This window comes from Acipenser ruthenus, chromosome 38 (genome assembly GCF_902713425.1).
Source record: "Acipenser ruthenus chromosome 38, fAciRut3.2 maternal haplotype, whole genome shotgun sequence".
Classification (NCBI taxonomy): domain Eukaryota; kingdom Metazoa; phylum Chordata; class Actinopteri; order Acipenseriformes; family Acipenseridae; genus Acipenser; species Acipenser ruthenus.
Genome location: NC_081226.1, coordinates 8497833 through 8521735, shown reverse-complemented (window position 1 = coordinate 8521735; position 23903 = coordinate 8497833). Strand labels below are relative to the sequence as shown.

Below are 23903 nucleotides of genomic sequence, written 5' to 3'. Positions count from 1 at the left end.
TTTTCTCTGGGTTACACCAGTTTAAAAATGCAAAGTTAAACTTAAAGCCTTTATGTGTGAAAGCAAAGTCTGTAAAGACTGATGTTGGTGAAACCGATCCCTGGGATCAAAATCTGAGTTTGAAGTTCTCCTGTAATGTTTCAGATCTATTGCCCCTGACAAACCCAGATTACAATTATATCAGCATTAGATTACAATTATATCTCTCTCATCATGGTATTTTATGACCTCCTTTTCTCTCCCTACTCCTCCCCCTCCTCTGATCTCTCTATCTCTGTTCCTCTGGAATCTACCACACTCTCTCCCTCTTCCTCAGCTAAGAACCTCGGAGTCACCCTGGACCCCTGCCTCTCTTATTCCCAGCACATCTCCACTCTGGCACACACTTGCCGATTCTTCCTGAGCAACATCCGAAGAATCCGACCCTTCCTCACCAACTACGCCACCCAGCTCCTGGTCCAGGCCCTGGTACTCTCCCGCCTAGACAACCGCCACCCGTCCGCTCAGCTCATCCAGAACTCCACTGCTCGCCTGGTGTTCTCTCTGCCTCGCTTCTCCCACGCAACTCCACTCCTCCGCTCACTCCACTGGCTCCCGATCACCGCTCGCATCCAGTTCAAGACTCTTGTATTAACCTACAGATGCCTTGACCAGACTGCACCCAGCTACCTCCAGACCCTCATCTCTCCCTACACCCCCACTCGACCTGCACTAGAAGACTGGCTCTACCTCCTCTACGCTCCCCTGCCTCCAGAGCCCGCTCCTTCTCCACCCTCGCCCCGCAGTGGTGGAATCTCTTTCCTACAGATGCCAGGACTGCCCAGTCCCTGACCACATTCCGGCGCCTCCTCAAGACACACCAGACAGCACCTGTAGAACTCCTGTTTTTCCCCTGGGACACATATCATCCTTCCTTAAATGCGCATTACTTGCTCTTATCTGCCCCCTATTTTACTGCAATCTGCCAAGTGTTTAAACTGTAGTATTTTGTATTTAATTATATCCTGATGTAACTATCACTGACACTGTTATCTGCTGTATTATTGAATTGTATTTTGTCACACTTGTACTTGCTTGAACCAAAGTCATTGTATTCATCATTGTATTTGTCTTGCTCTTAATTGTATTATTACTTGCACTGTGATTCTTGAAATGTATTTGCTTACGATTGTAAGTCGCCCTGGATAAGGGCGTCTGCTAAGAAATAAATAAATAAATAAATAAATAAATAAATAATAATAATAATAATAATAATAATAATAATAATGAGTTTTTACAAATCTTGGGGTCTGTACAGATGCATACACTGAACTGCAGTGTAATCCGCATCAGCTGTCAATGATGTGCTTGGAGACTGGAACGGCTCCCTCCCTCTCTCTGTTTGGAATCATCTTGTTTATTGTTGTACAGATATACATCACGGTGCATTAGAAATGTGCAGCCCCATGCCATAGCATTACATTACACATGCAGGGTTTATGTGTTTTGTTAATTCAATTCTCTCTATTTATCATTCCTATAATTGAATCCCAACACAGTGGGTTACAGGACTCCAGTATACAGACAGAAACACAAGCAGATTATTTTATACAGTTACACAGACTGTAAATGCATCAGGAACCTACACTACAGCCAAAAGCTTAGCATCACCTAGACATTTTAGGATTGAGACCATTAAAAAAATAAATAATAATAATAATAATAATAATAATAATAATAATAATAATAAATAAAACAAACACAACACTATATAATGTGACATAACATGAAATACTGGCAGACTTTTGCAATATAATGATGCTGTAATTGCTTTGATTACATGATGCTAAATAAAAGGTCTAAACAGGGGTGGGAGCAGAGCAAAGTAGCCAAGACTGAAAATGTATGGTGCTGTGAAGGCGAGTACTTTTAGTAGTTTATATTTTAACAGTAGTTGCACGTAGTCTATACAGTACAAATACAAAGCAAACATGCGTACACAACCTACAGAAACACACACTGTGCACAACAACTGCACAAAGTGTTTCATGTTACAAAAAGTGCAAACAGAAACAAACAGAAACACAACAGCTGTATTGCTGGTTTCTCAGCTTCTTGTAATAACTTGTTACTTCTAAGCTGCCGTGCAGAAGGCTGCCTGTCAAGGAAATACCAAAAAAAAAAAAAAAAAAAAAAAAGCTTATTACTGCGTTGAGAATACCTCGTTTAAATATGGATGCTTGTTTTCACTGCAATCTCTCAGGTACAGCTAACCATAGATATTCTATTTATTTCTATTCTTTTAAATAGAATATCTTTGAGCTAACCTTGAAAGATTTTGCGGTACGACAAAGGTCAAACGGCATTCAAACATTGAAACTCAAGACACTACTGAAACCATCTTTAAAAACGTAGCAATGTTCTGTAAAAGTTTTGGCTGCAAAACGGAAGCAGACAAAAACAGATTTTTTTAAAACAACCTTGCGCAACAAATTCAGCGACATTTTCAAGTTTTGTAAACCTTTTAAAATGATGTTGACATACTCTTGAAAAGAAACGTGCAATTTCCATATTTTGCTGCCTTAAAATCAATAAATCGTACACACGGGAGGCAACCCTTACATTTCTAATACTATGTAGAAATAATTATGAAGTTTTAAAACCAGATACCTTCAAATTATTAGTAAACTGTAACATCATGTATGCCACTAACTCAAGAGAGTTAACTCTGAGAGACCCTGAATGCAGCAGAAAGCACCTGAATCCTCATGCAGGTACAGTACGAGCACGTGAAGGTCTTTCTATGGGAATGGGTTAAACAGGCTTGTGATAATAACAGGTGAAGAGTTTGCTGAAGCATTACTGTGTTTATTACACTGTGTATGTACAGTAACACAGTTGTTTAGTGTTCAGATAGTTTTGTCATTTTACCTTTAGGTCAGTATTCAATGTTTTACAGTAACTCTCTAATCTGGCACCACTTTCCAGTCCCAAGCGATGCCGGATTGGACAGGTTTTAAAGTAATCCAACCAATATGCTCCCTCCCTCTCAACCACACTGTGGATTTCACGCAATCTAGAACGGCAATGTCACAGCTACTGGGAGTCACTCACCTGCTAGACTGCATTCTGAATGGGAGCGCCCGTTGGGAGAGCCTTCCTCTCCAGCGCCTTGCTCTCTCACGCAGATTCTCTCCAGCACCACGCTACACTCCCGCAGGCGTACAGGCTCCAGCTCAGGGATGTTTGATTTGAAGTCCTCGGATTCTTCCTTCACTGGTTCCATGTGCTCAAACTCTACTTCAGGGGGCTCCTGTTTAATACGGACAGTTTCCAGCACCTCTTCTTGTTTCACAGGAAGGGATTCTTCCATCTGGGGGATCTCCAATTCATTGTGCTCAGCTTTAATGTCAGAGACCTCTGGCTGACTGCTCTCACATTGCATCTCACAGAGCTCCTGTTTAATGGGGAGGGAAGCCAGCCCAGAGAACTCCACTCTAATGGGGACTGGTTCAAGTTCAGGGAACTCCTCTTTAATCTTCACACTGTCCATGGCAGCACACGGGATTCTGTTTAGTAGCTGCTGAAAAAATAATCATGTATCAATTTAAATACACTGTTATGAAGGGCATTCAAGGGACAAATGCAATCTGGCATTATAGCAGGAGTGGCTTTACTATTGAAGGAACACAGAATTTCTTTTAATAAATTTATAATATCATAGGATTTTATCTGTTGAAAAAGTTTAACCCTTTGCGGCCCTATGTTGGACCAGGTCTGACATTACAATTTTCCGTTTCCGGTCCGACATCATCAAAAAGATGTCAAGCGCAGGTCTCTAGTCATTTTTTCTCAGGAAAAAGCAGAGAAAAGCTTTCAATGGCTGAGTGAGACCGATAGCAGCCGGAAAAAAAAAAAATAAGGAGGCAGATCTGTACAGATAGTCAGATAGATAGTCCCTTCAACACAGACATAACACGGACATAAACAAACAAGATACCTGCTTCCGCATCCAGCGCTCAAAGAATATCACAGACATTTGCCAAGCTTGACGTTACAGTAATAAAATAATGCCAAATGCACACTGAGTTTCTACTGAAGCTACAGTAACACTGAAATCAAATTTCATTGACAGTACAATGAAAAGTATTATAAATGTAGTAGTACTGTGCATTTTATTGACAATACGGTTGTAAGAGAGCCTGCAGCAGGGAAGCAGGAGAGAGCCCTGCACACTATTAGCGGGGGCAGGGCACAGCCCTGCTTGTATAGAGGCTTTGTATTATTAATAGAATGTATAAATATGACTGTATTATTAATAGAATGTATAAATATGACTATTATTAATAGAATGTATAAATATGACTATTATTAATAGAATGTAGAAATATGACTGTATTATTAATAGAATGTATAAATATGACGGCGCAGCCTTGTGTTTTGTTTTGTATTTTTAAAAGATCTGATGTTTTGTTATTGTTTAAAAACCTTGTGCAGAAACAGTGAAGGAAACTGCCCAGCCTGACCCAGGGTCTGTTTTGTTTCTTTTAGTGTTCGTGACTTTGTTTTGTTTTAACTGTTTGATTTCACTCTGTGAGCAAGTGTTTTTGTTAAAATGTTTGTTTTTGTATTTATTTTTGTGTTTGTAAAGAAACACGACGATGTCAATTTATATATATATAATGTGTGTGTGTGTGTCTGTGGTGTGTGTTGATATGGTTATATAAATAAATAGCATTACACTCGCCATTTCAATGAAACTCCATACGCTGTGGAGCTTTTTATCACTGACACATCTTTCTGCAGTTGCAGCTGTAACAGGTAGCGCGGCCCAAAGCACCTGCAGGTGGAATACATCAGGATACAGAAGTCCAGGTCGTGTTCTTTACAGAGCTTCGTGAGTTCTGACAAAGACATTGCATTGTCCGATTCCCGAGCGTTAAAACAGGCTCAATGTGGTGTACGAATAAATCACACTGCATTTCAGGAACTCTGCATTGAAGCTCTAGATTCAGCTTCACAAGTGCTTTCCCTTTAGTATATTAACAGTTTTCAGTTTAGCATAAAATAGCATCATTTTTAAAATGTGCGGTTTATCCACTAATCTTACTACTACAGCTGGACTCAAACATTAAAGGGACACACGCGCCAGTCCTTAACTGCACTTTATTATTATTATTACTTATTTCTTATTGGGGGGGGGGGGGGGGACATGTGCAAACCAAGTACACACACGACCATAACTACACTTTATGAGGAAATACGTTTAGTGTGTGAGTGTCAGTGACAGAAAGGGCAGAAATCAATATTTTGGAGATGATTATTGGAGGGGCCAGTGCCTCTGCATGTACTAAATATTTGAAGATGCACTAAATAGTGTGTTTCTGACCCGGATGGCCTTCCACACGTGTGTGTGCGTGTGAGCATGTGTGTATGTGAGTGTGTGTGTAAGTACTAAAAGCATACTGAACACCCGACAATGTCTTAATATTTTGTGTACAGATTAGTTTTGTTACTAAAGAAGTTTACTGACTGTATTAAGTTATTTTTTTTTAATTCTGTGAAGACCTTTTTACAATAAAGACCTTAAAATTTGCCCACATTATAGTTTAATGTAAGCTCAAGTTTAGTGAGTGCGGAGTGTCTCCATATCAAAGGCTGGACTCGCTGCGAGTGGTTCATTCAGACACAGCTTAATAAATAACAAAATAACAAATGTTATATAAGGTTGCTTCAGCATTGTTTTTGCCACATCCCTGTGTTATTACAGAATGTCTATCCATGTGGAAAAGCCCATTAATATTCGCTATATACTGTAAAAAGCCTATCGTGCTGAAAAGCCTGTATAACAGTAAATGTTATGTTAAAAAAGTCCCAGGCCATGTTATTTTGCGGTACATGTTAAAACGTGGTACTCCATGTACTGCGCTTGCCCGGGCTGTGCAAATAATTTTAGCTCAGAAAACAAGGAAACGCTCATCTGAACAAATGTTACTGTTGGCCTTTAAAGTTCATTTTAATAGGAGGCTGTGTGGTCCAGTGGTTAAAGAAAAGGGCATGTAACCAGGAGGTCCCCGGTTCAAATCCCACCTCAGCCACTGACTCATTTTGTGACCCTGAGCAAGTCAATTAACCTCCTTGTGCTCCGTCTTTCGGGTGAGACATAATTGTAAGTGACTCTGCAGCTGATGCATAGTTCACACACCCGAGTCTCTGTAAGTCGCCTTGGATAAAGGCGTCTGCTAAATAAACAAATAATAATAATATAATTGTTTTTTTACCAATTCAACAAATATGTGACTAACTGAAGAGCAACAAATTGTGTTATCTAACATTGTAAACATGTAGGATTATGTGTGTGATCTACAGTTTGTCTTGTTCCTACTGATCTGTTCAGCAGTCAATCACAACACTGACAGCGTACCATTTTTTGACGTCACACGGATCAAGTTTTGGTACCAGTACCACATTCTGATGATGTACCACTTTCTGTAGCGCGACACTCTAAATACCTTTTGTCAAAATAACGAAAACAACCGCGTCTGTATCATTTAGTTTAAAACAACCGCGTCTATATCATTTACTTTATGGCTTCTGCAGTTAATAAATAAATAAAATTTGTAAAAAACAAAACACGGTAATCAAGAACATTATGTTTTACAAAGTGATTAACACAGACAGACGTGCTTATTTCTCAGCGCGCAATGCGTTTCCATGTAGTTTATATTCAATATGAATCTACAATCACGTGTAGTTTCGTACAGTATCTGTTCAGTTCAGTCGGGATTTAGTAATCAAGAACATTATGTTTTATAAAGTGATTAACACAGACAGACGTGCTTATCTCTCAGCGCGCAATGCGTTTTCATGTAGTTTATATTCAATATGAATCTACAATCACGTGTAGTTTCGTACAGTATCTGTTCAGTTCAGTCGGGATTTATCCCAGACACTAGGAGAGCATCGAGAGGTTGCGCGCATCCGAGTTCAGCAGGTTAAACCACATCAACACCGCGCTGACATTACTAGCTACCCATGACGAGAACATCACATACCTGCGCTGCACAGAAACACTGACCGGCTGAAAAACCCGCGGCTAACAGCAAAACACCACTGCGTCGAGAACAACCAAACACCAATTAAAAACAACAACATGGAACTCACTTTTTCTTTATTTATCGTCCACGCCTTGTCAACTGGTGCGCAACAAAATGTTAAATAATTTAAAAACAACTCTGCGGAGCTCAATCTTTTTTCTTTTAAATTTCTATCGTTTGTTGTTGTTCTTCTCTTTGAAAAGACGCGGAGGTATGACGCAGCCCCGGTTTTGGGGATGGAACTGCTTAACAGTCTCGCGTTTTGATTGGTTCTTGTCTGTCGGAGGAATATGACGTTGACACGAGTGGGGAAAGCTTAGAGTCATTTTAACATGCCTGCAAGCTCACTGCACTGACCCCCACTGATGCGAACACAAACCAGCTTCAGGTCAACACTGCTTACCAGCCTCCAAGCAGAGTAAAACAAATTATAAAACAAACCAAAAACTCCTATCTGAAACATTGGGACATAGAAACAAAATCCCCAAATAAACTGGATTGCTATCGGGCACTAAAAAGAAACTATACTCTAGCAGAGTATCTCTCCACTGTCAGAGATACGAAGCAGAGACAGATCCTGACCAAGTACAGGCTTAGTGACCACAGCCTGGCCATAGAGACAGGCAGACACAGGCAGACCTGGCTACCCAGAAAATGCCCATCCACTTTTTCCAAACATGGCAGACCCAGAAAAACTGTCTGTACTCCTGGGGGAGGGACACACAGCCCCCCTGTCTGTACTCCTGGGGGAGGGACACACAGCCCACCCTGTCTGTACTCTTGGGGGAGGGACACGCAGCCCCCCTGTCTGTACTCCTGGGGGAGGGACACACAGTCCCCCTGGGGGAGGGACACACAGCCCCCCTGTCTGTACTCCTGGGGGAGGGACACACAGTCCCCCTGGGGGAGGGACACACAGCCCCCCTGTCTGTACTCCTGGGGGAAGAGACACACAGCACCCCTGTCTGTGCTCCTGGGGGAGGGACACACAGTCCCCCTGGGGGAGGGACACACAGCCCCCGTCTGTACTCCTGGGGGAGTGACACATAGCCCCCCTGTCTGTACTCCTGGGGGACAGCCCCCCTGGCTGCCCAATACGTAGCCGCCTGCCACAACCAAAGGGACACGCAGTGACACTCTGCATGAGGAGCATAACTTGGGAGGAGAGGAAATGCATTACTTGTAGCCACTGTATTATAGATAGATAGATAGATAGATAGATACTTTTTTTTACTTTTATAAAAAAAACATTTATTGCGTAGAAAAAACAATCAAAAACAAACTGTGAACATTTACATTACATTATTTTGTGAGAAAATACATAAAACAAACAGTCATTTAAATATTTATACAGAATTCTTCTGAATCATCCTGTACCTCACAGAGCGCCCCATTCACACACCACAACATTTCAAAACTGAGCAAGTCTTGCATCATCTTATAAAACTTGAATTCAAAAGTTATGCGAGTAACCACCAATATCCTACACAATTTTACCAGGTCCTGATGAACATTTTTGATTTGGCTTTTTCTACTTTTTAGGATGGCTAATTTTGCCTGCCCTAAAATGAAATTTGCCAGTTGAATCAAATGTTTTCGGTTTCTTGTAAATTTGACACCAAAAATAAAAACAGTCTTTGTAAAAGTTAAGTTCAAATTTGAAAAAATGGTGTTTAAAAAGTTGAACAAAGGGTCCAGTCTTTTACAGTCCATGTAGCAGTGGAAGACAGTCTCTCTCTCCTTGCAGAAGGGACAATGATCAGTCACCTCGGGATTTTTAATGCTTACGAATGCATTAACAGCCAAGATTGTATGCAGGAGTCGCCATTGCAAATCCCCTGATCTTTTATTAAGAGGGGGTTTATATAAAGTCCTCCAGGCTGGCTTATCCTCAACTCCTGCTCCCAGCCATTCCCTCCAATGGGTATCTGGAAGTACTTCAAGTAGTTTCTGCTGTTTAACTTTTACACAAATTTCATAGACTTTTTTCCCCTCTAATAAATTAAACTGAAGTTTACACAAATCCTTCACTTTTAACATCTTGCCATTCTCTTCACCAAAATGACTTATCGCAGGGGAGATTAGCAAAGAAGGAAATGGAGTTTGCTGAGGCATTCGACATTCATCAAAAACACTCCCCAGTGCCTCTCGCCACTCCAGAGACAGAGCTTCACGCAGCTGTGCCAGATACAGACCTGCCACACGCACAGACCGCATGGTCAGAGCACCGGCTACACATTCAGGGCTTTTCCAGACAGACTGCTCTGTGTCTATCAGATCACAAATCTTTACCATTTTAGCCCTTATGAGAGAATCGTTAAAAGATTCTGAACTATTAAAAGAAGTATTAAGGTGTGGATTAAATACCAAAGGCTGCTCCAGAACCCCAAAAGGATCCAGTGGGTCAACATATTCAGCCTTTAGTAACGTCCAAGCCCTCAGCACACTCCTATGAAAACTGTATTTTGTCAAAATCTAATAACAACAAATTAAAATCAAAACCAAACCCTCCAACCTGATGAAGAAAAGAAAACGCCAGTTCCCTCCATGGCAGCTTTACTGGAGAGAAAAACAATTTCCTCAAAGCCTGAATCCTAAAGGCAGCCTGCCTACACTCAATATTCATAAGACCTTGTCCACCCTCTTCTAGCAGTAGATACAACACACACTGTTTTAACCAATAACACCCATCCCAAAAAAACTCTAAGAGCAGAGACTGAATCTGTTTAATCAAGAATTGCGGGGGCTCCACACAGATCAATTTATGCCAGAGACTGGAGGCAACCAAATTATTTAAAACCAAAACTCTTCCTCTGAAAGACATTTGTGGAAGAAGCCACCGCCACCTCTGTAAGCGACCTTTTGCTTTTTCTAGAACCCCATCCCAGTTTAACTGTTCTACTTTCTCATTGCCTAAAAAGACCCCCAGGTATTTAAACCCATTCTGGCTCCATTCTAGTCCGTCTGGTAAAGCCAGGGATCTACACCCTTGTCCCTCCCCAATGAGCACAGCACTACTTTTACTCCAGTTAACACGCGCTGATGAGACTTTTTCAAATACTTTTTGCTTCTCAATTAAGGCCTTTACATCTTCTTGATTGCAAACGAGCACAACTATATCATCCGCATAGGCTGAGAGCTTTACTGACTGGGCATTACAACCTGGAATAGACAAACCTGTTAAAACAGTTCTTAGTTTACATAGTAGTGGTTCAATTGATAAAGCATATAACATTCCAGACAAAGGGCAGCCCTGCCTGATTCCTCTCTGTACAGCAAAAGGTGCACTCAAGACCCCATTTATTGTCAATAAACTGAACACGTTACAATAGAGCGCTTTTATTTTACTAATAAAATCAGAACCAAGACCGAATGCGTCGAGGACTTCCCATAAATAACGGTGGTCTACTCGATCAAAGGCCTTTTCCTGATCTAAAGAAACAAGACCAGTACTAAAGACGGACAATTTAGAGGCCGCTAAAATATCTCTAACTAAAAAAATGTTATCAAAAATGGATCTATTTGGGATGCAGTAAGTTTGATCAGGGTGTACAACATTATCAATCACTGTGCTCAGTCTATTGGACAAAGCCCTGGAAAGGACCTTATATTCAGAGCACAACAACGACACAGGTCTCCAATTTTTAACGTTTTTGAGATCACCTTTCTTAGGGAGGAGCGTAATGACAGCTCTTATGCAGCTCAGAGGTAACTCCCCTGTCTCAAAGCTCTCCTCAAACACTGTGAAAAGGTCATGTTGAAACAGGTCCCAGAAACTTTTAAAAAACTCTATTGGTAACCCATCGATTCCGGGAGCTTTACCTTGTTTTAACCCCTGTAGGGCCTCAGTAAGCTCTTCCATCGATAGAGCTTTTCCCAGCTCCTTTTTTGCCTCTTCAGGCAAACATGTCAAGTCCTGCAGGAAACTCTGCACCTCTTCAGGCTCAGCCTCAACCTCTGCTGCGAACAGACCAGAGTAGAACTCCACCACATACCTTCGGATCTCCTCCGGCTCCCTCAGCTCTACACCATCTGGTCTTGTCAGACAGTGAATGGTCTTTCTCTGGCCACTTTTTTTCTCCAACCCCAAAAAAAACTGTGTGGGTGCATCCATTTTGGTCAATCCTTGCATTCTGGACCTCACCAGAGCTCCCTGTACTTTTGCATCCAAAAGATCTGCTATTAACTGTTTCTTAAGCCTTAATTTTTCAATTAAACTATCGTTTGGATTGGAGTCCAGAGTTTCTTGAAGCTCTAAGACCTCCCGCTCCAGCTCTTGCAGAGACTCATTAGCCCTCTTTGTAACATTTTCAGTATATTGTTGACAAAAAGTTTTTATTTGGGCCTTTCCTACATCCCACCATTGTCTAAGGTTGGAAAATAAATTTTTACCAGCTCTCCATTTTTTCCAAAAAAAACTAAAACATTTCCTGAAATTTAAATCATTCAACAAACTTACATTAAATTTCCAATAAGAGTGACTGTGCTTAAAGGAGGGCAATAAAACAGAAAGAGAGACTATGTTATGATCTGAGAAAATAGTAGGGGAAATTTGACATTGCTTTATCAGATTTAAATGCTCTTTAAAAACATAAATTCGATCAAGTCTAGCCATTGAGACATTATTATTACTGTGCTTAACCCAAGTGTATTGTCTTTTATCACAGTGTTTATTTTTCCATACATCAACTAAACCATGCTTTTTTTTATCAAGACAGCTAGTTCCTTGGCAGATTGAGGGTGTGGCTCAGGGTGATTCCTGTCCTCTTTAAAATTCACAGTACAGTTAAAATCCCCTGCTAAAAACAATCTCCCGTCAGAGGCACAGTTTACTAAAACCTGATCTAAGATCTTTAAAAACTCCAACCTCTCTTTTCCTTCATTAGGAGCGTAAACATTGATAAAACAGAAAGACTGACCTTCTATTACAGTTTTTACCTTAATCAAACGACCTTTGACTTCTTCTGTAATAGTTATTGATTCAGGTTTAAAATTCTCTTTAAATAAAACTGCCACCCCAGCACTGACATTAGAGCCATGGCTAAACGCTATTTCCCCTTTCCATTCTCTTTCCCAATCAGACTGAGTTTTCAGATCGCAATGTGTTTCCTGCAGGAATGTTACAGCAATCTTTTTTTGCAACAAGTATTCGAAAACCGAGGCTCTCTTGAGATCATCTCTACACCCATTTACATTTAGATTCCCTAGTAAAAGATTTTTCATTGGGATAAATAGAGAAAACAAAAACCAAACAACAAACAATATAAGAAAGTAATATAAAGAGTTTGCTCTCATTTATTTACTTTTGGTTAAGACTACTACGAGTTTTAACAACAAAGTTCTTTAGACGCCAGCGTTCCTGCTCCGTCAAATTAGACCCTGACGCCTTCTTTACGAAGAAAGCCGCAGAATTTAGAAACATTTTTATATCAGGAAAAAAATCCTCTACATCAATTTTTCTTCTTCCTTTTGTGACTTCTAAAAACTCTTTTATATTTTGTTCACTATACCCACTTTTTATGATAGCGAACTCTGAAGTCTGAGATGAGTCAGTGAGATCTGCCTCATCTTCACTCTCTGATTCTGAGCTGCTCTCCCTCACAGTATTGGCAATAGCTACGCTCCAGCACTTCGCCCCATCCGCTACTTCACTCTTACAGGCTTTCTTTGCTACTCCTACAGCTGCAGCAACTCCTTTCATTTGCACTCGTTTTTTTTTCTTTTTTGAGGGGGTTTTAAAACCATCATTTTCATTTACAGGCTCACTCATGTCTACTTCTCCCACTACATTAGTATCAGAAACTTGCACCAACGCAGTCTCTTTCCTCAAATTCTCGTCTTTATTAGAGGTACACTGAGAAGGACTCTCGCCCTCGGTCTCCTTTACTTTACTTGTGCCAGCAACAACGTTTTTTATACTTTCTACTTCAAGCTGCACAGCTTTTGGTTCTCCCCTGCAGCAGCACCATCACTCGACCCCGCTGCTTTCCTCTCTTTAAGTTCACCCCTCGCATTCTCCCTATCAGCATTCTGATGTTCCCCTCCACCAACAACACTACTTGGCTCCTTACTTTTGGTTTCGGGCACCACAGAAGTAACATTATTTTGAATCACTCCTGCACCAACAGCCTCACTCGGCTCCGCCACCCCTCTGTCATTAATCTCAACATTCTTCTTTTCTGTTTCACCGCCAGCACAACTCGGCACTGTAGCTTCCCGAGTCACGGACACATCTCTCTCTGCTCTTTCACCATCTCCCTCCTGCTCTTTAGTTTTAGGACAGTTTTTAACTAAATGCCCATCAACACCACAATTAAAACATTTCATGGTATCTGATGTCGCGAAAATAACATAATTACTGCCTTCTATTTTGAACTTGAGTACAATATTAAGTTCCTCGTTTGGTTTATTTAACTGCCTCCTAAAGGAGACTACGTGTTTTAGCAATGGAGATTTGCATCCCAGCGGAATTCTTTTTGACACAATCTGCCCATGTTGTGACAACTCATTCATAATTAACTCGTTCTTCAGAAAAGGTGGAACATTTGATAAAATGATTTTCTTTGCCAGTAGCTCTAGTGGCGAAACGGCAACAAACAAATCATTTATAACAATCCCGCTCTCAACAATTTTATGTACTAGATCAGTTTGACTCAAAAAAGCCACAAGTGAACCATGCATTCTCGAAGCAGACTTTATGTTTTCACATCCAACCACTTTACCAATCGCTAAAACACACTTCTCTAAAGAAACAAAACCTTCCGTAATTACTTTGACTCCATGCTTTCGAGTCAATCTTTCAAAGGGAAAAAATCCCCCTGAGCCAGCCATGCTGGCTAAAAAACAATTTCAAACTTATTAGTTTGCTTTACTCTAACACAAAAATATACAGACAGACAGACAAACAAAAACATGAAAGAGAAACACCTACCGACACACTCCCACCATACACCGCACTAGACAGAACAGATAGATAGATAGATAGATATGATGCATTGTATATACACATGTATGTATTGTATAATTGCTTTGGCAACACCTGCTATTGTAAGTCATGCCAATAAAGCACCATTGAATTTAATTTAATTGAGAGAGAGAGAGAGAGAGAGAGAGAGAGAGAGAGAGAGAGAGAGAGAGAGAGAGAGCGAGAGCAGCAGCAGCAGCTTTCCAGAACCTTGCCATTCAAATATAATGTGCTATTTTGCTGCACTAATATAACAAACTATGTGACTATTACGTTATATAAATGATCATGTTATGCACGAATGTAAGAATTAGCTTTACTGTGGTGATGTACTTTTTTCTTTCAAATAGCATGTATCTATAATCGTTTTGTGTGATTTATTTTAGTTGCAAATATATACTTTTAACTTAAAAAAAATAATTAATTACTCAACATCTTGTTTGATATTTCTTTATTTTTGTGACCTCTGTAAATAAATATACTTTTATCACAAACAGGGTAATAGTGTTTCCGGTCAGTTTTTCAAAGCCATACCCGTGCATCGGAAAACTTTGGGTGCGTTCAAAAGGCAGACGCTCCACAGCGTCACGTGATGCTTTCTATTGAACCACCTGCACGCCGAGATAGCTTCCTCACAGCAGCGTGTCGAGCTCAGAGCAAATGGATTTTTCAACTATGGATTTGTATGACCATCACATGTGTGATGAGTCATATATTTATTAAGCTGATTATGGTATTTTTTTAAAGTGACGATTGCATTAGAAAAGGAAACATGCACTATTTATAACTTGATAAATCTGAAGTTAAACCAAAACAAGTGTCAGTAACTTTATTACAAAAACACAGTAGTAATCACATTTAAAAATAAATATTTAAAAAAACTGATGATCTCTAAATTACTTAATTGAAAAAAATCGCGGTCCCAGTGTGCATGTGAATGTTGTCATGTGTATGTCTAAATGTTAAATGTTTCACAGGGTTTTGGGGTATAAAGGGGCAGCTTGCACTCTGCTGTGGGCTGTGCTGTGCTGTCCTGACCTCGTGTGAATACAATCTTGAATGAGATCTTGCTGCGCTCGTCTGGCTCCCTTTTGTTTACCCCGGAACGCTACATTGGTGTCAGAGTGGGACAGAACGAAAGCGTTGGGGATTCAGAGAGGGAGCCAGGGGGAGACCTACCGAAGTCAGTATGCAACTAGAGAGAGTAGTGGAATCCGACGGGCGCTGCACAGTGTCCGGGGGGCTGGAGCTGTGAGAGGAGAAGGAGCAGTGATTCCAGCGGGTGCTGAAAAGTGTCCGAGGGTCTGAGGCTGTGAGTGAGAGCAGTGATTCCAGCGGGTGCTGAAGTGTCCGAGGGTCTGAGACTGTGAGTGAGAGCAGTGATTCCAGCGGGTGCTGAAGTGTCCGAGGGTCTGAGACTGTGAGTGAGAGCAGTGATTCCAGCGGGTGCTGAAAAGTGTCCGAGGGTCTGAGACTGTGAGTGAGAGCAGTGATTCCAGCGGGTGCTGAAGTGTCCGGGGGTCGAGTGAACAGAGCGTCTCCAGAGAGTGGTAGCGAGAACGGCAGAGCCTTGAAGGAAGAGGCAGAGCGGTGGAACTCGGCCAGGCAGGGCAGCGGAGTCGGAGGGAGCACGGCGCACCGACACTAAACGACAGGGCTCATCCAGCCAGCGGGAGACGGCAGAGATCCACCGCACCTCTCACCCTGACAGACGTTTGCAGCACGGAGGACACTATAGCACATATAGTGGTCGCATCCTGGGAGAGCCTGTCAGCAGAGCTGGGGAGTGGGAGCCAAGCCCCTCCTGAATTAGCAGACTGCGCACACAGTTCCAGGGACCAGCTACAGGCTGCCAGCGTTCACCTTGGCCAACCTTGCAGCGAATACCAGATCGCTTCGAGACTGTAGCATTGTATGTTCAGGGACGAAGAGAACTGATTGGGGAGCCGTGGAAGGGTTGTGGGCAATTCACTGACACACACGAGAGACAGAAGTTTTATTTGAAAACACTGCACTGGTGCCCAGTTTTATTTTATGATGTTTTCTTTTAGCCCGCAGAGGGTGCTGTTGTCCTTGGCCTGAGTTTTGGGGTATTGTGACAGAAATACAGTGATTCTTGGTGGTAAATCTCCCTCCTGACTGGTGAGGGCGCTGTGTAAAGTGAACAGAGTGCCCTGGGGTTGGAAGTCGACCAGCTTATAAAGAGGGTGGAGCCACAATACTGCAAGTCATTGCCCCAAAAAGTTCGCCGATGTGTCAATTGTGGATTGGAGGAAAAGAGATTGCACTCGCTACCAGAGCGGGCGTGACTGGTGGTATAAAAGGGGATGTGGCTTAGTGATCTGTTCCTTCGTTTGGTTAAAGCTTTGAACCCGGAAGGACCCGTTTTGTACTGTATCGTGAGTTTTTTTTTTGTTTTGTATAATTGTTATTATTAGATGGCTAACACATTCTGGAGCTGTCGTCAGAGGCCAGCACTTACCTGGAACATCCCTGCACTGGAGCATGATAAATTGTATTTACAGCACGAGCACTACTGCACTCACTGAGGACTGGTGACCGTGTATGTGTTTTGAATACCGTGTACATGTTTGGGGCTGCCCCGTGAATTAAATATACAGAGCAGTACACATCATTGTGTATTCCCTGTATCTCATTATTATTTCTGTTGGTCACATCCACCGGAGCAGCCTCACCTCACCTCCTCTCTCCCTCCCACCACCACCACCACCAGCACCCACACCAGCACCGGGATCGAGACCTCCCAGACCACCGACCCCGATGGGCCACCTTGCCTCCCCTTCATGGAGACCAAGGTTGGCCCCCAGCTGGGATAAAGTTGCTGCCCCTGCCCCATTGCCATACCAGCAACGGGAGAGATATCTAACCAATGTTCCCTCTGTCCTCCTACTTGTTTGAGGTGCAACCAACCAGGGCAGCTGGCGAGGACATGCGCCGCTGCAATGGAGTGTGACGTGGCGGCGTGCAGTTGGGCACCAGAAATAGATAAGCGAGGGGAAAATGGTCAGGAGGGACCTTGTATGGTTGATGTAGTTTTAGGGAATGTGAAAACCCATGCATTAGTGGACACAGGGTGTGAACAGACCTTAATTCGGACAGCTCTCTTGGGCAGTGTGTCGTGGCGGCCACAAGGTTAGGTGGCCATCTCCTGTATCCATGGAGACACGGCGGCATACCACAGACTAAAAGTGTACTTATCGGTAGGACCGATAAAATGTCACCTGGTAGTAGCGGTGGCAGAACGGCTACCACACCCGGTTATTCTGGGCCGAGACTGGCCAGAATTTATGAGATTTAATAAAATTAATGGCAGTCTCAGCCAGACACGTAAACGTGGCAGGAAAAGGAAAAGGGGGAATGTTTGGTGATATTTTCCCCTTGCAAGCTGAAATGTTTTTTTCTGTCTTCCGTCCTAGAAAAACAAATAGAGAGAAGCACCGAAAAATGGGAGGGAGCATCAATGAGACAAGGCTGGGGTTTGAGGGGAGGATGCTCGGATGGTAACAAACGCCAGTCAAATGGGGTCGGAACGCAGTGTGACCGAGAGGGCGAGGTTACTGGGCTATCCAGGGCAGAAGCTACTCCAGCCCCTCTCAATATACCAGACATATTGCACTCAAGTGCGGACATAGTGTGGGGACAACACAACGACCCGTCACTAGTGCATGCTTGGGGGCAGGTCCGGTCTAGTGAAGGTAAGGATGTTGATGGCACTAAGACGCAAGTATTTCCACACATCATTATCAATTAGTGGTGATCGATTACACCGTGTAACAATTATTTATTTTTTTTGGTTCCTGGGTGATAAGTGTTATTTCCTAATTGGTTATGCCTCAAAAGTATAGAAAATGGCTATTATTCCCCACACACTTTGCTTTTGTGACCAGGACAGTGTTATTTTGAAATTTACCTATTTCCAATGAGAAAACGGGCAAATCTGTGTCTTTTCGTTCACATAAAGTCAGAAAAAAACAACATATGAATCCAAACTAACATGTATTTATACTAAAGTAATACAAAAATGACTACAAAAGATTTAGAAGTGAGTAGTTTTTCGAGATTTACGATTATACTGTAAATCACTTTCACGAATCAGCCCCCAAATGTAGTCTCCCATCATGTTCTCGTTATACTGTCCTTCATTGACAGCTCATCCAGGAGCCTCAAAGCCGTGCTGCTCCATAATGGTAACAAGTACCCGTCTCTTCCCCTGGCTCACTCGGTGCACCTCAAAGAGGATTACAACAGCATCAAGACCTTGCTGGACGCCTTGAAGTATGATGAGTACGGCTGGGACCCCCGGAAGGTGCTGATGCCACCATTGCACATCAAATTGGGCCTTATGAAACAATTTGTCAGAGCTCTAGATAAGGAGTCGGCAGCCTTCAAGTACCTTCAAGACTTCTTCCCTAAGCTGTCTGAGGCAAAGGTCAAAGCCGGTGTCTTCGTCGGACCACAGATAAAGAAGATCCTGGAGTGCAATGAATTCCCCAAGAAGCTCACTAGTAAGGATAAAGCGGCTTGGAACAGCTTTGTCGCAGTGGTTCGGGGCTTCCTGGGCAATCACAAGGCCGAAAACTATGTGGAGCTGGTTGAGACTCTGGTGAAGAACTACGGCACAATGGGCTGTAGGATGTCCCTCAAAGTCCATATCCTTGATGCTCATCTTGATAAATTCAAGGAGAACATGGGAGCGTACTCGGAGGAGCAAGGCGAGCGCTTCCACCAGGATATACTGGACTTTGAACGCCGCTACCAAGGACAGTATAACGAGAACATGATGGGAGACTACATTTGGGGGCTGATTTGTGAAAGTGATTTACAGTATAATCGTAAATCTCGAAAAACTACTCACTTCTAAATCTTTTGTAGTCATTTTTGTATTACTTTAGTATAAATACATGTTAATTTGGATTCATATGTTGTTTTTTTCTGACTTTATGTGAACGAAAAGAGACAAATTCGCCCGTTTTCTCATTGGAAATAGGTAAATTTCAAAATATCACTGTCCTGGTCACAAAAGCAAAGTTTGTGGGGAATAATAGCCATTTTCTATACTTTTGAGACATAAGCAATTAGGAAATAACACTTACTACCCAGGAACAAAAATTGTGTTACATAGTGTTATGCAACGTGATACCCACAGGTAGTTCCATTGAGGTCCACTAGTGCAGCTGCAATTGCCAAAGAATTAGTGCAGATTATGGTTAGAGTAGGGATCCTCAAGGAGATTTTGACTGATCATGGAAACAACTTTCTGTCTAATACATTTCAGCAAGTGTATAAAATATTAAAAATACGTCCCATCAGTACGTCTGTTTATCATCTACAGATGGATGGTTTGGTGGAACGTTTCAATCAGACCATGAAGGCGATGCTGAGATGGTTTGTGAATCAGGAGCAAAATCATTGGGCATCGCTCCTTCCCTACCTCCTTTTTGAAGTGAGAGAGGTTCTGCAGAGTTCGACAGGGTTCTCCTCTTTCAAGCTCTTGTACGGCCGACAGCCTCGCGGCATCCTCGATCTGTTGAGAGAGGGGTGGGAGGAGCACAAAGGCTCATCCAAAAATGTAGTGCAGCATGTGCTCCTAGTAAGAGATCGCCTGGATTTGGTCGGTCGTTTGGCCGAGGACAACCTCAAATCGGCTCAGCAGCAGGATTACAATAAAAATGAATTAATTCAAACCTTTCGACCAGGAGACAAGGTAATGCTGCTGCTTCCCTCCTCAGAATCGAAATTATGTGCTAAATGGCAGGGGCCATATGAAGTGATTCGGGCTATAGGAAAAGTGAATTATGAAATTAGACAGCCTGATCGCTGTAATGAACGTGAAATTATCATGTAAACTTATTAAAGCCCTGGCAGGCAAGGGAGGCCTTATTTATAGCCCGAGACAAAGTAGAGGATGATCCTGTCTAAAGACCCCTAGCACTAAAGTCATTTCGATGGTTCCAGATCAGCAACAGGAGCTGTGTAAGTTTATTGAGGAGTTTAGCCATGTTTTTTCTGACTTGCCCGGTAGAACTAACCTTGTTGAATATGACATTGTCTCTCCCTCAGGGGTCACAGTACGAGAGAGACCTTACCGGATCCCAGAAAGTCGATGAAGTGGTGTTCTGGCGTTCGTAAAGAGGTATGGGACATGCTCGAACTTGGGGTGATTGAGCCTTCCAGAACGGAGTGGTGCAGTTCAATTGTGATAGTGGCCAAAAAGGACGGCACCAACCGGTTCTGCGTTGATTTCCGTAAGGTAAACGCTATCGCCCAGTTCGATGCCTTCCTCATGCCTCAGGTCGACGATCTTCTCGACAGACTGGGAACAGTGAAGTTTATCTCTACTCTGGACCTGACAAAGGGATACTTGCAGAGCCCCTTAACCCGCAGCTCTAGAGAGAAAACTGCATTTTCAACACCAGAACGCTGTTTAACCCTTTGCGGTCCTATGTCGGACCCCTCCGACATCGCAATTTTCCCTTTCCGGTTCATTGTCGGACCTTGTCCGACATCATCAAAAAACAGGTCCCTAGTCGTTTTTTCTCCAGAAAAAGTGAAGAAAACAATTCAATGGCCGAGTGAGACTAATAGGAGCCGAGAGAAGCCAAAAAAGGGGTGTATCTCATGAATACTGATAGCCCCGGCATCACATAGATAACACTGACATACACAAACAAGATAGCTGCTTCTGCATCCAGCGCTCAGAGAATATCACAGACATTTTCAGAGCGTTTTGAGATGTTATAGTAATAAAATAATGACTTGGATCGCCTTTTAAACCTGTTTTACTGTGAAAAAAATACTTTTAAACAGTGCGGCTAAAATTAACTGCACGTGTGAAAATAAATTGGACCTGACGTGCCTGACACACACTGAATAAATGGACCGCTAAGGGTTAATTTCATAACCGTGCTGTTTGGGTGCGCTAACTTGGGAAAATGCGTTTTTCCCAAAACAGAGACACAATATTTGGGATTCTTAATGGGGAATGAAAGTGTGGAAACCCGTTGTCACCAAAATCAGGGCTTTGGTCGACGTGGCAATCCCCAAAACCAAGACTCAGGTGAGGTCGCTATTAATAATAATAATAATAATAATAATACATTTAATTTATAGAGCGCTTTTCCAAACCCAATGCAAAATGGAAAAAATAACATCGATCCTTGAAGGCCAGTGTTTTGAGATGGGTTTTAAAAATCTCAACAGTCTTGGAGTCTCTTATAAAGCTTGGCAGTGCATTCCAGAGATGTGGAGCAGCACTGCAGAAGGCTTTGTCTCCCAGGGACCGAAGCTTAGTTTTAGGAGTTTGAATATTACCAGAGTTGGAAGACCGGAGAGTACGAACAGGAGAGTAGACATGAAGCAAGTGGCGCAGATATCCTGGTGCAGTGCCAGTGCTGTGGGCTCTGTTGTGCTGTCCTGACCTCGTGTGAATAAAATCTTGAATGAGATCTTGCTGCACTTGTCTGGCTCCCTTTTGTTTACCACGGAAACCTACAATACAATTAATTTGTGTCATGCTATCACTCTTGCAGGTAACTCCTTTATGGTCAGTGTAAATGTGGGAAGGAATATAAAGTAAATTCTCACATTCTTTATATATACAGATGTGCTCAAATTTGTTGGTACCCTTACAGCTCATTGAAATAATGCTTCATTCCTCCTGAAAAGTGATGAAATTAAAAGCTATTCTATCATGTATACTTGCATGCCTTTGGTATGTCATAGAATAAAGCAAAGAAGCTGTGAAAAGAGATGAATTATTGCTTATTCTACAAAGATATTCTAAAATGGCCTGGACACATTTGGTGGTACCCCTTAGAAAAGATAATAAATAATTGGATTATAGTGATATTTCAAACTAATTAGTTTCTTTAATTAGTATCACACATGTCTCCAATCTTGTAATCAGTCATTCAGCCTATTTAAATGGAGAAAAGTAGTCACTGTGCTGTTTGGTATCATTGTGTGCACCACACTGAACATGGACCAGAGAAAGCAAAGGAGAGAGTTGTCTGAGTAGATCAGAAAGAAAATAGACAAGCATGGTAAAGGTAAAGGCTACAAGACCATCTCCAAGCAGCTCGATGTTCTTGTGACAACAGTTGCAAATATTATTAAGAAGTTTAAGGTCCATGGAACTGTAGCCAACCTCCCTGGGCGCGGGCGCAAGAGGAAAATCGATCCCAGATTGAACAGAAGGATAGTGCGAATGGTAGAAAAAGAACCAAGGATAACTGCCAAAGAGATACAAGCTGAACTCCAAGGTGAAGGTACGTCAGGAGGACTCCACTTTTGAAAGAAAAACATAAAAAAAAGACTGGAATTTGCTAAAATGCATATTGACAAGCCACAATCCTTCTGGGAGAATGTCCTTTGGACAGATGAGTCAAAACTGGAGCTTTTTGGCAAGTCACATCAGCTCTATGTTCACAGATGAAAAAATGAAGCTTTCAAAGAAAAGAACACCATACCTACAGTGAAACATGGAGGAGGCTTGGTTATGTTTTGGGGCTGCTTTGCTGCGCCTGGCACAGACTATCAAGGCATTCTGGAGCGAAACGTACTGCCCAGTGTCAGAAAGCTCTGTCTCAGTCGCAGGTCATGGGTCCTCCAACAGGATAATGACCCAAAACACACAGCTAAAAGCATCCAAGAATGGATAAGAACAAAACATTGGACTATTCTGAAGTGGCCTTCTATGAGTCCTGATCTGAATCCTATCAAACATCTATGGAAAGAGCTGAAACTTGCAGTCTGGAGAAGGCACCCATCAAACCTGAGACAGCTGGAGCAGTTTGCTCAGGAAGAGTGGGCCAAACTACCTGTTAACAGGTGCAGAAGTCTCATTGAGAGCTACAGAAAACGTTTGATTGCAGTGATTGCCTCTAAAGGTTGTGCAACAAAATATTAGGTTAGCGGTCCCATCATTTTTGTCCATGCCATTTTCATTTGTTTTATTATTTACAATATTATGTTGAATAAAAAATCAAAAGCAAAGTCTGATTTCTATTAAATATGGAATAAACAATAGTGGATGCCAATTACTTTTGTCAGTTTCAAGTTATTTCAGAGAAAATTGTGCATTCTTCGTTTTTTGTGGAGGGGTACCAACAAATTTGAGCACGTCTGTATATATATATATATATATATATATACTCTGAGCACACTATTACACTCAGGGGAGACGTTCAGGGGGACATAAAGATGTTTCGGACTCCTGTAAGTGGATCGTTCGTGCACTGGGCTTGCAACGTATCCAGATGACTTTTAATAATCAAGAAACTCACACAGACTCATTCGATTTGAAGTTTTAATGAATCAGAGTAGTATTAGTACCCCTTCGGTTTATTAACTGCTAAAAAATGGATTGAGTAGTTACAGACTACGTAGAATCCCAGCTGACAGGTAACCTGGGCGGTCCAGTGCCTTAACAGGTGTTAGCATTAATACTTCAATACATTTATGATTACAACATGTTTTGCCCTAAGGCTACACATGCATAAAACTAAAGATAGCCACAGCTCCTGTCTCTCAAGTCAACAACATTCTTAAAACACCCGGCAACTCCCTCCATAAAATGAATTAGCAATCATGCCCTAGTCCATCTCTCCTACATCTCCGAAATATGCAAGGTGAACTTTTGAACTGATGTTATTCTTTCTTGGTACCAGAGAGTTCCTAAACACAGCATGCATGTGAATACAGTACAAGTATATGAAGAATACATAGAAAGATGTGTTTAATATGTAACACCTACTTTGGTGTAATTATTCCCAATCCTTGGGTCAAAATATATATGCACATATATATCCCTTTTAACATCAAAAGACATCCTCCTTATTTTA

At 42.0% G+C, this 23903-nt stretch overlaps 1 pseudogene; it reads right to left on the bottom strand.

The window, feature by feature from the left end:
- LOC131706965 (zinc finger protein 883-like) overlaps positions 1-7652 on the bottom strand; it is a 59700-nt pseudogene extending 52048 nt beyond the window's left edge.
- Between the last annotated feature and the right edge of the window lie 16251 nt (positions 7653-23903).